At 41.7% G+C, this 15,453-nt stretch overlaps 2 long non-coding RNA genes across 2 annotated transcripts; both read left to right on the top strand.

The window, feature by feature from the left end:
• Positions 1 to 655: 655 nt before the first annotated feature.
• On the top strand, positions 656 to 4,373 carry LOC113879186. Its single transcript, XR_003507231.1, has 3 exons — positions 656 to 1,182; positions 1,334 to 1,561; positions 3,959 to 4,373. It is a non-coding gene; the product is annotated as an uncharacterized LOC113879186 (long non-coding RNA).
• A 2,858-nt stretch (positions 4,374 to 7,231) lies between these two features.
• Positions 7,232 to 7,973, top strand: LOC113879234. Its single transcript, XR_003507245.1, has 2 exons — positions 7,232 to 7,462; positions 7,624 to 7,973. It is a non-coding gene; the product is annotated as an uncharacterized LOC113879234 (long non-coding RNA).
• The last annotated feature ends 7,480 nt before the right edge of the window (positions 7,974 to 15,453 follow it).

Genomic DNA, 15,453 nt, shown 5'->3' on the forward strand with positions numbered 1-15,453 from the left:
TGAGCGACTTCACTTTCACTTCTCACTTTCATGCATTGGAGAAGGAAATGGCAACCCACTCCAGTGTTCTTGCCTGGAGAATCCCAGGGACGGGGAAGCCTGGTGGGCTACCGTCTATGGGGTCGCACAGAGTCGGACACGACTGATGCAACTTAGCAGCAGCAGCAAGAAATTTCTGGGTGAAGAGATTCTCTCTGTGTTGCAGTGGTTCTCAAAGTGCAGGACCAAAAGCCGGTGTGGGAACTTGTTAGAAATGTTGATTCTCTGGCTCCATCCCAGACAGTGAATTTGGCACCTCTGGAGATGGAGCCAGCATCTGCACTACCCAGCCCTCCCCTGATTTTAATGAAGCTGAGAAACATGTCTCTATCCATAACCCTCAAAATGCCCAGTACCTATGAAACACATAGGGACCTGATGAAAATGCAGGTGTCCAGAGCCCCATCCTTAAAGACACAGCTTCACTTGGTCCAGATTGGGCCCTGGGAAGCCTGCTTTGTTAATAAGTATCCCAGGGTGATTTGAATGCAGAGTCCAAGGCCCAAGCTTAGGGAAGCCCTGATTTCTCTTCCCAGGGGCACTAGAAATTTTCTACAGTGCTCCAGTTCTGTTCCAGAGAGACTCCCCTGGGTCCTGAGAATGAAGTGGGTATCACAATTCAGCTTCCCTTCCCAGTCATTCCATGAAGCTGGCTGCTAGGGTTACCTATTGTGGCAGGTGGTTCTTTTCAGGATTACTCAAAATACTGGAAGGTCAGGCTGGCCCCATCATTTCCTTTTACTCTGCCGTCTAAAGCACTTTGCTAACTCCTATCCTGCCCCGGGCTCACGCCGCTAGCCTGGAAGGAAAAGCTTTGTATCCCACTACTAGTTCCTTGAACCACAATCCAAGACACAGCTTGGTTTTCCCAGGAGTTTTGGTTTGCACAACTGATGCATTCCAGGCATTGTTGGGACGCATTGTTTTCTCCTCTTTTCCTCCACCCCTCAGCCTATGCCATATGAGTAGCATATATAGCCTCCTGGAGTGACCATCCTCAAATCCTAACCCTCTCTCAAAGTTGTCTCTCCCGCCAGATACCCTGCCTTTCACCGTGCAGAACTGCACTCGCCAAGACCACTATCGGCTCCGAATTCCAGCTCCGAGAGGGAGCTGTGGCTGCTGCTATATCTAGGCTTCCAGGTACAGTATTGCTGTAGTTGGGCTCCTGTCTTCCTGGTTTTGTTTCTCTCATTCTTTTTGACGTTTTACCACTTAACTTTTCTGCTGCTTCTGAATGTCAGGTTCTTTTTTTTTTTTTCTTATGTGGTTTACTATGATCTCTTCTTGACAGATTCTTCCTTCAGTTTGGCACCCTAGACATAGGGTCCTCCTTTGTCCCCAGTCACTGTTTGGAACCCCATAATAGCGATGGCTGGGGTCCCCTAGAGCCGCTGCATACAGCTGTGCAGTCCGTGCACTGCACAAAGACACCCGAAGAAGGCAGCAGGTACCGACTGAAATCCAGCTCGTGCTCACCAAGATGAGTGCCTGACACTGTGCTGTGGACAGCCGCAAGAAGGTACCCTCTTTTGTTTTCTCTACATGACAAATATGTATATACATCTCTCTCTCTCTATGAACATATAATTACATGAGATTATCAGCTGAGACTAGGTTGATGTGTTTTATTGTCATCTCAGTGTTTACATGAAAATGAAGACTTTGAGAGGGCTTGAAAACATTTTATGAGAAATAGTTAACTCATAAGTTTTATTTCTTAGGACAGTTTTAGGTTTACAGAAAAACTGAACAGAAAGTACAGAGCGTTCCTGCATGGTCCCACCCACCGCCTCCCACCCCACCTCCCATTTCCTCTATTATTAACATCTTGCACTAGTTGAGGTACATTTGTTATGATGAATAACCTAATATTAATCCATTATTATGAACTGAAGTCCATAGTTTACATTAGGTTTCCCTCTTTGTAGTTGTACAGGTTTTGGCAAGTATACAATGTCTTGTAGTCACCACGTTTGTATCACACAGAAGAGTTTCACTCTCTAAAAACCCCCTGTGTTTCACTTCCCATAACTCCCTCCCTTGCTTCCCTTCCCCAGGCCCTAGAAACCATTGATCTTTTCACTGTTCCATTGTTTGGTTGAAGGTATACTTTTCTTTGTACAGAGGAATATCTACCAGCTAAAACCACAAGGTTGCTTCTGCCCAGAGACATACCATTTAAAAAGAAAAAATTAGTCAATGCCTAGTTTAAGTTCTTTCTCTGGATCCCTTCAGTGTATACCATTTCCCTCATTTCTTCTTATCCAGTACCACTCTTTTGAATTACTTTATGGTCCCCTTGCTCCATTTAGCCACCCCTCCCCTTCTACGATGCATCTTCTGTGTCAGTATTGTCCCAGAGACCTTTCGGCAGTGATGAAAATGCTCTACATCTCTGCCACCCAATACAGCAGCCACTAGTCTCATGTTACTTATCGAGCACTTGGAATGTGGCTAATGCAATTTTTTCGTTCTATTTAATGTTAATAATTTCAACTTACATAGCCCATGTGGCCAATAGCTACTGTACTGGACAGCACAGATTGAAGTTTTTGCATCAGCCAGATCACCCATCCTGATAGCATTCAGAATCTCCCCTTCTTCATACTTGAATCCTCCCTGTCCTCTTGAATCCTCCCTGGCAAATTAGAAAAGTAATTGAATTCTGCCTGACCCCGTTCATCACTACAATACCTAGCTCTCACATCGGCGACATTTATCACCATCAAATATATTCTTTTCTTACCCAGAACATTAAGATGTCTTATAAAATGTACTTAATGTATGAGGCTCTCCCACATTCCTTGTCTATGCCTTTTTATGTCTCTCTCTGTTAAATGTTTTCTGTTCAAGACTCCATACCCCTAGAAGACAGAGTAGAATTACATAACTCATGCTTTATTTGGCAGTCACTATAAGCCATTGAAAGTGGGCTAATACATGCCATTTTAGAAGATTGTGTCACAACTTTGAAGGGTTGAAAGGGGAGGAAGAGAAGAAACAATAACATCAAAGAAAATAAAGGGAATTAAGAGTTTCATCTTGGAGTCAGCACGGTCTGAGTCAGGAGTTGTGGCTGGGGGTTCTCAGGAGGCTGGCTTTCTGTGCCACCAGGAGGCCCATGACCTTGGTCATACTGGAGGCTCAGCTTTCTCCTTCATAGAATGAAGGGGCTGGACCAGAGGCTCTGGTTTGACCTGCCTCCCACATTAAGATGTTCCTTGGGTCCACAGTAGCCTGGGAATGACTAGGGCACTGGAAACAGGCTGTGATCACATGGAATATTTCACACAATCTCACCCCCACCACCCGCTTCCCCAACTAGCAGTGTCAATGATGAACACATTAACTTTGCTAAGGACAAGACTGAAATAATATTTTAAGAACCAACGGAACCCAGTTCAGAGTGAGTCATTGGTCCTGACTCTAGTGGCTCAACTGACCACAAAAGTTTGTGAATAGTCTATATGGTGTCCTTAAAACATCTGCACAGACCTTTTATTTCCAGTGCTTTGGACAGAGATAAACACAGTCTTTCATCCAAAGCCTACATTCCGCAAAACAGATGAAAAGTTGCAGTATAAGCGCGGCCTCCCTGGCTGAGTCTGCCTTGCCTGTATGCCTATGTGAGTGGTCAGTTAAATGCCTGGTCTCTGTTGTATAAGCAGTAGGAAGTCTCTGCATTTAAAAATAGGGTGAGTTGTGCTAAAGTAAAACTCATGTTCTGGAACTCTTAATGGGCATGTAATTACCATTTAGGATTCCAAGTTAAATGATTTGCTAATGGCCACTAAATGTGACATACCCCTGAGTAAAATAATTGATTCCTAACTTGGGAGAGTTTGAGTCAAGTGTCCTCAGCCAAGTACTCAAGTATGTTTTCTTTCTCTCCCTAAACCTTGCTTCTGCGGTGAAGAACAGGAAGAGCAGTGTCGTGATGACTACAGGAGACCAGGGCATAGCACTGCATAAACCCTTCAGAGGCTTCAGCGCCATTGCAGTGACCCATTTGTTGATATCACTTGCCTACTGTCTCTCCCTGCTAAAATGTAAGTTCCAAGAGAGGAGGGATTGTGTCAGCTTTGCTCAGAGTCTGGCATGGGAGATGGAGTCAACACAAATCTTTTGAATGAAACATGTAAATCATCTAGCGTCCCTGCAGTCAGATCCCTGGGCTTGGCTCCTGGGTTCTTGGACAAGTAGCTTTCCTGCCTGTGTCTTTGTTTCTTCTTCTCTAAAGGAAGATAGTGATGGTATCTACTTGATTGAGTAATCATGGAAATTAAGTGAGATGATATATGCAAAGATCTTAGAACAGTGTCTGGTACATAAAACCCAATAAATGTTAATAATTTTTAATGATGATGATAGTTGATGTGTAATAAGTACTTCATAAATGACATTTCTTCTTCCTATTTGCTATCATTATTGAAAGTGTTTTTCCCCTTTGAAGTAGGAGTTACATGGTCCCCAGTTATGTGTATTACTATAATAGGATGGCTGCTTTCCCTTTTTATGCTATGCCCGGCACAAGGGTGGAGACATCATGTCAAAGAAACACCAAAATGCTATTCACAATCGTACATGGGTCTTTAGGGTCCAAGGAAAAGTTACAAAATGATTCACCTCCCTATATTACATCATTCCTCTCTGACCTCCAATACCCTCCTTTCATCTCTATTTGACCAATCGTCCCAGAAAGTCCCCAGTTTGCAAATCAGCCTCCCCTACAGGATCTGTCTCTACCCATCAGAGTTAAAGGATCCTTTTTAGCAATCTGTTCTCTCATGGAAATAATTTATTGCCAGAAGGTAAGTGATAAAATTCTGTCTCTTTGTATTTAGGACAGAAAGGGAAAATAAGAAACAATACTTGAAACTAATTCTAGATCTTGCCTTTACTAAGTCACTTAGTAAAGTCACTTAATCATCCAGAAGGTAAGTTACTGGATGGAATATGTCTCAGAATAATATCAGATGGTACTAATCAATATGTGATCCACCTCTGGGCTTTTGAAAATTAAATGAGAAAAAAACATGCAAAAGACCTAGTTCTAATTAAGAGAAGAGAGTTTCTAAATTGTGAAAAGAACAAATTTTACCACCCCCACCATAGTCACTCTGAGTTTCCACGTTGATCTGGAAGATTTAGCTAAGGGCTTTTTCCTTTCCCTAGGGACCCCGTTTGTAAATGGTGGGGCTACATCCTGCCTGAGGACAAAGGAGGGGCGGGGAAGGACACAAACACAGGCACACATGCATACACGCTTTCTTTTTGCCTTCTGACCTCTTTTGCAATTCGTAAGTAGGATTTGACTCATGCTGTAATTTCATTCCGATATTTTCTACATACTGTTCTTTAATCAAATAAGGCAATCAAATCTTATCCTTACCCTCTCCCCTAATGTGCTAGATTTAATGACACCAGTTTTGAATTTTATAGCATTTCAAGAACAAGCTTTTTCCCATACAAAGTGGGATTCAATTTCACTTATTTGAGAACTGACTGTTGTTAAAAATCTAATTATTTTTAATAAGCAAAATCATTTTGATCCATTTTATTGTTTTTTATGATTAAGGAGCATGCACTTTAAGATCTGTGGTTCTTTGAAGTATAACACTATGCATTACTAGTTCAGGTTTAAACATGATCTAGCAAGATCCGTACCTACTTGTAAAAAAATGGGGGAGGGGTTAGCTCGACACTTTAAGAAGGCAGTATTCTAAAGAATATAATTGTGATAAATGACAGTAGTATCATAGATCTCCTCAGTTTAAATTAATACTAAGAAATATGTGCATAAGCTGATCCATTTAATTCTAAGAGAGTATATAAAAACGTTGCTAACCTAGAGACAGATGGTTTAGACTGGGTAAATGATCTGGAAAACAAAGTGAAAAGCTTGGAGGATTTTATAAAGTTTGCCAAAGCAAACCTAGTTCTAAAGAAAAACATTCAGGCAAGTTCCCCAGTTCAGATCTTAATATACCTTTTATCCTATTAGAAGCCATTCCTTTCTTGAGCTTTGAAAGACAAAATCTGAGAGGTGCTTGATTAATCCTCAGGGATCTAAGGCCTTTTTAAAAAGGTACTCAAAGACCTAAGCAAATATTACCTCTGAATTTTATATTTTATTCCTTATTTGTCTGAGCAAAATCATATGTCCTACTAACAATTCTAAGTGGATACAACTTCTAACCTAAAAGAAAAAAAAATGGAAAGTTAAAAATGTACTTTGGGATTTAGCAAGAATTGAAAATCCATTTTTTTTTCTATGAAGTAATGACTTTTATGGGGCTTTTATAACAATAAGTTTGGTTAAAAATACTTAAAGCCAAGGGGACTAATTGGAGAGTCTCAATATCATGCTTTGGCTTTCCTAGTGGCTCAAATGGTAAAGAATCTGCCTACAATACAAGGGTTCCATCCCTGAGTGGGGACGATCCCCTGGAAAAGGGAATGGCTACCCACTTCAGTATTCTTGCCTGGAGAACCCCATGGACAGTAGAGCCTGGCAGGCTACAGTCCATGGGGTCACAAAGGGTTGAACAAGACTGAGCAACTGAGCATGCACACACACTGCCTAGCAGAGAGCTGGTAAAGTTAGAAGATGGTAGATAATGACGGGTAAAGAGCAAAGGGTGGGAATCAAGCACACTGAGATCAGATTCTAGCTTTGGAGGACAAAGGTGGGAATTCTCTGAATCTGCATTTAAATCTGATTATTCTTCTCCCTATTCACCCCATGGTCTTTACTCCCCCCTCCACACACACACATTCACACTCACACAGAACTGTGACAACTACCACTCTAGATGGCTTCACCTTGTCTTTAGGATAAAGTCCCAAGCGTGCTCCCACAAAGTAGTGTCCCTCTCACATCTATCCCTGGTTCTCTTAGCTCCCCCAGCAGTGCCCCTTTTCAGTCCCCCAGAAGTGCTCTCTGGCCCTTTCTTGACCCCGTGTTATCCAACCATGTCTTGTCTCGTCTGCCTGGAAGTAGTTTATCCCGAGTGCCAGTACCTCTTCTCCCATTAAGTGAGTAACCCTGAATGTCTAGGTTTAAACATCATTTTCTCAGTAAGATTTTACCTCCTGTCCCCCTCTAAGTTAGGGCTTGACATTGTGCTCCTAGTTTCCCTCTTTCTTCCCTCTTGTTTCACTGGGATATTTCTTCCCCCAGCCCTCCATTAGACTGCGTGAGACATCTGTGTACATGCAGAAAGTGGTGCCCAGCATGGAGTGGGGAGTGGCAGGTTTGCCTTTTTCTCTACTGCAGTCCCAGAGTCCAGCCCGGAGGCTGCTTGTAACACGCACTGACTGGATGCGTGAAGGACTTTGTATCGGAAGACTGAGATCTCCTCCCAGACGTGTGAGGGCCAGATGTCTGCACAGAGTTCAGAACCTCTCTCAGCACCTGGTAAATATCTCAGCCAATGGTGGCTATTATCATTAATAGAAATGTTTAAGTGATGAATTTGTTTCATTTCTAAATTTTTTGGTGGGCACCTCTCCAATTGGGAGAGCTAAAAGATTAGCAAAGATGCCCATTTCTATCCATTCTTTTCAATACTATTGCAGGGTTTTGGAGCAGAACAAGATGAAACAATGTGCCAAACCAAAATTGGAGCCAGGATAGAAAATGGCTTTGATGTGATGGATCCAGTGTAATTGTATGTTTGCATGGGCCTGGCTGTACTCCAGGTGCACACATCCATAACCCAGTCCGTCAACCAGATGTTACCAGTTTTTTTTTTAATAAAAAAAATACAGAATATGATCTATGCCTATAGAAACCTACATGTTAGCACTTGGAAAATGATGGCAATGAATATCATATAAAAACATAATTTGCAAAAGATAATTATAGAATCCACATGAAAGTCTTATACCTGAATCTTAAACTTGAGTAATAAAAGGTTAAAACTGTACCTCCCACTGGAATTATCTTCTTTTATTTAAAATTATAAATAAGTGTAAGACTTCTATTATTTTCAATCAACTAAGCCTCTTAAGTTACAAACTCTGCTGAAATCTAAAAGGGCAGGATAGATGCTAATGATTCTTAGTACTGGAAGAAACTTTATGATTCAAAGCAATGAAGTCATAATATTGGTACATCATATATCAGGACTGATATTTTAAAATGGGAACTTTTAATTCCATCTTCTATGACTGGTCTGGGGCTTCCCAGGTGGCTCAGTAGTAAAGAATCCACCTGCCCATGCCGGAGATGCAGGAGACGTGGGTTCCCTCCCTGGGTCAGGGAGATTTCCTGGAGGAGGAAAGGGCAACCTACTCCAGAATTATTTCCTGGAAAAACCCATGGACAGAGGAGCCTGATGGGCCTCAGTCCATAGCGTTGCAGAGTTAGACACCACTGAGCAACTAAGCACGAGCAAGATGACTGGTCCAAAATTTCATGAGGATGTTGCAGGCGAAATGAAGGGACATTTGGAAATGGGGAGAAAAATCTGACTAGCTTCTACCTCTTCTAAACTGTTATCTCTCTACTGCTAATAGCCTGAGACTGGCTTTCCCCTGAGAATCCTTAATTTCGCTTTTGTTGATAAACTTGGTATATAAAGTTAGGGATGTCTTAGACTGCAAATAACAGAAAACCCAAGCCATGTAGCTTCAGTGAATAGGGGATTCACTCATTACAAAAATCCAGAGTTAAGTGATTGCTAGAGTTGTTTATAGTTCATAATGCCATGAGGGACCCAGGTCATTCTATCTTTCTGCTCTGTTATCCTTAGAGCCTCATGTTTCAAGATGTTCCAAGATGTTTGCTGTAGTTGACATCACATGTGCTATGAAAGCAGGAAGAGAATGTTATCCCTATCTCCTTCTAACAGGAAGGCAAAGGCTTTATCAGAACTCCCAGGCAAACATCTCCTTGTGTTTTATTGGCTGGAAAAGAGAATACTTAGCTGGACACTTAACACTTAGTGTTAAGTGAGGAAAAAGGGGGAAGTGGATATTGGATAAGCAGCTGACCATGGTGCTTCCCTTGGCTTGGCCTTCACACTATCCTGGTTGCTGATTGGAGGCAGGAAAAGGTTTTAGTTGGTCTATGTGATCTGTCCTTCTCTCTTGGTAGGGAGTGGGTGAGTGAGTGAAGATTTGACAGGCCATTTCAGGAAGCTTCCAAATCTGAGCTTAGCTAGCAAAGGAAATCACTAATAATATTTTGCTCTTAACTTAGACTTCAAAAATCATACTGTTGTTTAGATTAAGGTAGACAGCGATTCTGAGTTGAACTAGATGCTTTCCTGTCTGGAAGAGGAGTAAGTAAGTAACTATTTGCAGCGGTTCCTAGGTGTCGCTATGGCTGTGTGCCCCTGAACTCTAGAAATAGCCAGGCCTTCCTGATGTCCAGACTGGCATCTCTTGCCAAGTCGGAAAGAGATCTGAAAACTCCCATTCCATTCCGTTTGTGGAAGACACCACAGCATTTCTTCTTCCGACCCTAATGGGAAGCACATGGAGATCACTGAACATTGGGAACCCTTCTTTGCTCAAATTATGTTTTTCGAGCAAGGGCTATGATAAAGTAACCTCTAAACATGACCCTGGCAGAAGTCAGTAGCCTTGCTTATTCTGGCCACGTTCCTGGTGCAATCCAGGGTTCTGGGAAGATTTACTTTAATTACAACTTCTTTCGCCTTTTTTTCCTCTCCCTCTTGTACTCATGATCTCTTACATAACATGTGTTAGAGTTACCAAAACTGAAAATTTCATTCTCGAGCTAAATTAGATAAACGTAATTTGCACTTGGCTTCTTTTCTTTCAAGAGATTTGGCCAAATTAGCATGTCATACTGTTTTTCTAAGGCACACATAACTTAAATTCTCTTTCTGTCTTTAGTTTTTATATCTCAGTAAAAATTTCATTTTTGTTTTCAGTGGCAAGGATAATAAAGAGGCATTGTATCTTCTAAATTTTCTTTAACCATACAAGGTTTTATGAAGGGTAATTTTTATAGACTTTTTTCTTAGTCTACTAAAATTCACATGAGAATTAGTTCATTTCCAAAAAGTTTTGCAGAGAGCTTATATATAAAGGTTAAAAATCATATAAATTAAATCAAAACATAAGCACTGCATTCTTCATGAATCATGAAAATCACACATTAAAAGCCCAGATCAAAATCTCCTTTCAATTGTACTGTATTATTTAGCACAAAATGTGTAAGCTGTAATTTTTGCCTTCAGTTCAACAGGACCTCAATGTACCAAACATTAATTGAGCACGTTATGTGTGTTCAAAGGCACTTTGCTCTGATTAAGAGATGAATCTTATACCACAATACTTACTCTCAGAAAACTCTTATTCCATTAAGAGGAAACAGACATATAAACAAACAAGTACAATGTGATGTGATGAAACATGATGATAAAAAGATATACAGGGAGAAGACTTAACCCTATTGGAGGACATGTAAACAGAGGGCTGATTTTGAAGCTGAAACTCCAATACTTTGGCCATCTCATGCGAAGGGCTGACTCATTTGAAAAGACCCTGATGCTGGGAAAGATTGAGGGCAGGAGGAGAAAGGGACGGCAGAGGATGAGATGGTTGGATGGCATCACCAACTCAATGGACATGAGTTTGGGTAAATTCTGGGAGTTGGTGATGGACAGGGAGGCCTGGCGTGCTGCGGTTCATGGGATCACAAAGAGTCAGACATGACTGAGCAACTGAACTAAACTGAACTGAAAGAGAGGGCATTGGAGAGAGTGTAGAAGGAAGGTGATGCCTAACGAAAATGCATCCTTCATCAATTAAGTCATGCTTGATTAGAGGAGGGTATTCTGGGCAGAGAGAAACCAAGAAGGAGTTTGTAGTAAAAGTGCAGGTAAGGAGTGACGAGGGCTTCCCAGGTGGCTCAGTGGTAAAGAACCTGCCTGTCGATGCAGGAGACATACGAGATGCCAGTTCAATCCCTGGGCTGGGAAGATTCCCTGGAAGGGGAAATGGCAACCCACTCCAGTATTCTTGCTTGGAGAATCCCATAGACAGAGGAGCCTGATGGGCTATATATAGTCCATAGGGTTGCAAAGAGTCAGACATGACTGAAGCAACTTAGCACGCATGTGTGCAAGAAGTGATAAGAACCTGAACTAAGACGGTGCCAGAGGAGAGAGATGAAAGAGAATGAGTCTGCAATAGTTAGGAGGTAAGACTGAATACTTTGTCAATTTGATTTAGTATCTTCCCAAAAAGCTGCTGAAGATAAGACTTATTGATAGTTCATCAAGACAATTTTACTGGTACAGTCTTTTCAGTAGATAACTGGATTTGAAACAAAGTTTTAACAAACTATATAGGCACCATCTGCTTTCTTTTGAATATGGCATGTATATAAATTCCCAAGGCTACATGCACAGATAGTATATTTCCAAACCATTTTGTCTTGGTACACAGCCATGGACTAAGGGCAAAATAAGAAAATGACATAATATTTGGTGGGCATGGAGGGAAAAAAGCACATGTGTTTTTCACTGGTCTTTAAGTCTCCTTTCTGCCTGCATAAAGGAGTTACTTAGTTACTTGGCCACCTCCCACTGAGTATTAGCAGAAAAGCTTAACCAACCTTGCCTATAAATGGCCAAGCAACAAACTGTCTCATTCATTCATTCTGTTGACATGTTCTGAGCCCTAGGATGCTTAGAGCCAGGGATAGAGAAATCGAGAAGTTGTAGCCTTTGCCCATGAGAGAAAAGGGGATGTAAACACATACTTTTAATAACAGCTTGACAAGCACTTTATTAAAAATGGGGCTGGAGTCCTGAAAGAATGATGAGAAATGAGCTGTCTGGTGCCAACAGAAAAATTCCATAAGGGAAGTGATAAGAAGGCTTAGAAGATTTTGAAAAATGGGGAAAGCAGGGACATGTGAGGGTGTTTCAAATATAGGGAATGATGGGAGACTATATTATTTCTTCTGTTAGTTTCTTCTTCCTAATATAGGGAGAGATATGTAGGGACAGGAGAGGTTGTATCTCCCCACCCTAATTAAAGTCAGGCTTAGCCAATTTACTTTCTTTGGCCAATCAAATCTGCATAGAAGTGTTTTGTGCCATTTCTGAACAAAACCTTTAAGATCTATCATAACATTCCAAGGTCACTCTTTCCCCTCTGCCACATGAAGAGCCATTTGCAGAAAGGGACTGCTTATTCAGTGTAGATCTCGGAGTAAAGGAGACTTCTGGAGTAGAGTTGAAGCTGCCCTGCAGACAACCTATAATTTAAGTAAGAAGTAAACTTATGTTGTTGAAAACCACTGAGACCTGGGGATGGTCGTTAAAGCAGCACAACTTAGGAAAGCTGACAAGCATGGAAGTAGTTCATGCAAAGGTGCCGAAGTATCAGTGGATATAGCTGCTGCTGCTAAGTCGCTTCAGTCGTGTCCAACTCTGTGCGACCCCATAGACGGCAGCCCACCAGGCTCCCCTGTCCCTGGGATTCTCCAGGCAAGAACACTGGAGTGGGTTGCCATTTCCTTCTCCAATGCATGAAAGTGAAAGTGAAGTCGCTCAGTCGTGTCTGCCTCTTAGCGACCCCATGGACAGCAGCCTACCAGGCTCTTCCGTCCATGGGATTTTCCAGGCAAGAGTACTGAAATGGGGTGCCATTGCCTTCTCCAATCAGTGGATATAGAGTGTCTGGGAAATGGTGAGAAGTTTAGCGCTGACCCGGTATTTAAAGCCTCATGTGGCCAGAAATAAACCCAAAAGAGCAGTTAGGAAGAGATTTTTGAAGGGTCTTACATGTCCTGCTAGGAAAGTTAACTTTATCCTTTAAATGGTAGAAAGTCAGTAGAAGGTAAGGAGTGACATGATAAGATTTATCTCTTAGGAAGGTGATTCTAATGAGAACGGAAAAACACTAGTACCAGTGAAATGAGCCAAGATGTTGTTATGATACTAGGAACTAACACCCAATGTGCATTTATAATGTGCTAGACATTGCATATATATTTACCAAAGTAATCCTCACAACAGCCCCATTTAGTGACTAGAAGGATCCTTATGCTTCCCAGTGGCACAGTGGTAAAGAATCTGCCTGCCGATGCAGGAGATGCAGGTTTGATCCCTGAGTAGGGAAGATCCCCTAGAGTAGGAAATGGCAACTGATCTAGTATTCTTGCCTAGAAAATTCCATGGACAGAGGAGCCTAGCGATTTATAGTCCATGAAGTCACAAAGAGTCAGACATGACTGAGAGGCTGAGCACAGCATGACGTAATGATCCTTCTTTGTAGAAGAGGAAACTCAAGCCCAGGGAGGTTAAATAACTTGGCTTCATCAGTCTATAAGAAGTGGTTAGAGTCAGAATTCCATCCCAAGCTGTCTGGATGCCAGAACCCATACTTTTCACCACAATTCCACACTCTCAGTATCCAAGCAGATGGAATCAGCATCTGAATCAAGACAGTACATGGAGATAGAGAGGAAGTCTCAAGTCTCATACTTCTGTTATTGCATTGAATATGGGCATGAGTTGGAGTCTTGGGTAGAAGAAATGGAGGGGTCAGAGATAATGTCCCATTCTTAATCAGGAGACTAAATAAGTGGTAAAACAATGAATGGGAAACAGAATATTACAAGTCTGGGAGGAAAATGAAGAGTTTTGTTTGGGATACATTCACTTTGAGTCAGATATCCAGCACCAAGTGGAGACCATCTCTTGGCAATTAGAATATGATACCAAAGCTCAGGGAGGGAGGTATCTCCAGTCGTTCAGATGGCAAAGAACCTGCCTGCCAATGTAGGAGACCCAGGTTCAATCCCTGGGTCAGGAAGATCCTCTAGAGGAGGAAATAGCAACCCACTCCAGTATTCTTGCTTGGAGAATTCCATGGACAGAGGAGCCTGGTGGGTATAGTCCATGGATTGCAAAGAATCAGACACGACTGAGCAACTAACACACACACATACACACACACACTAAACCTCAGGAGCAAGCTGGAGATAGATCCAGGTGGGGCCCAAGCCTAGAAAGTGGACTCATTCACATTGGCAGGCATATGCAGAGTGAGTTGAGAAAAGGTCAAGGGACTAATCAGAAGAACTCCATTATGTGATGAATAGATCAGGAAGAGGAGCCAGGGAAAGACTGAGAGGCAGTGATAGAGCAGAGGACAGCATCAGAGAACAGAGCATGGGTTTTCAAAAATGGTGTTCACCACCAGTGACTTAACCGGGGAAAAATTGGGCAATGACCACAACCACCTCTGTTTGTGGAATGCTCTAGCCACATAGTAACTTGAGAAACAACACCCTCCACTTACACAGCAGCAAAAACACTGTGCATCACCAGCATCCCAGCAGGGATACAAGGATGTGTTGGGTGGAGGTAGAGAAAAAGTAGGAAATGACCTCCCCCATCATGATGCTGATAGATTTGAGTACTTTTGTGTTTATTTGTAACTACAGAACTGCTGATCAACTTGTAAAATGACAAGTTCCCATAAATGGGGAAAAAAAGTGCATTGCTTCAATTTACAGGAATTGCCTAATCCCAAACATGGTAATGAGGAAGATTTTAAAGTAAAATCTTTTCTGGAATACTCTCATCATACCTGGAAGAACCGGGTTTATTAGATTTACTTCTTAAGTGCTCTCTAATAATGCTACTAAATTTCAACAGACTTTAACTAGTTAGAATAACAAGACAGATATTTTCATAGAGTTCCCCAGGCTTTTCTGATGACTTAGTAGAATATCAGAATTTTTTAAAACACATGAATAGCTTGAAGCTACACGAAATTTATTATGCAATATTCTACTAGGAACATCCCACATGCCTGCTTTGCAGTCATAGAAGAAGAAAATATTATTTTGTCTACAGCACAAATGATGTCTTTTTCCAATGTCAAATTGTTGACATGTGTTGAGATGATGTTTGAAAACACCATGGAAACAAAGCTTGGAAACTAGGGGTTAATAATATTAGTTGTTTTCTATTGCAGGACTTCTGAGAGCCTTTAATATGCTGGGTTACATTGTGCAGCTCCAGAAGTGGCTAGAGTAAGCAGCAGTCCCCAAACTTATCTGACCATAGGCTCCCCCATGTTTTTCAAGAGCACATAATCTTGTTGAATTTCCTATGCAGTAGATTACATTTACATTCAAAATGTTTGCTGCTCTTCCCTTTAGTATCCTTTTCTATAGGATTATCCTTCCCTACTCCACTGAACACAAGAACAGTGATGTGACCTGCTTTGGTCAATGGAATATGGCTGCAAGTAACATGTATCACTTCTGAGCAGAGACTTTAAGAGCCAGCCTGAGGTCCCCCTATTCCCTTTACCCTCCATTAGAGGACCAGCTATGTCCCAGATAAAGATGGTTCCAATAGCCGTGAGTTCTGGAGTGTTCTGTGATGGATATGTAAATGCATA

Source organism: Bos indicus x Bos taurus, chromosome 20, assembly GCF_003369695.1.
Source record: "Bos indicus x Bos taurus breed Angus x Brahman F1 hybrid chromosome 20, Bos_hybrid_MaternalHap_v2.0, whole genome shotgun sequence".
In the NCBI taxonomy this organism is placed as follows: domain Eukaryota; kingdom Metazoa; phylum Chordata; class Mammalia; order Artiodactyla; family Bovidae; genus Bos; species Bos indicus x Bos taurus.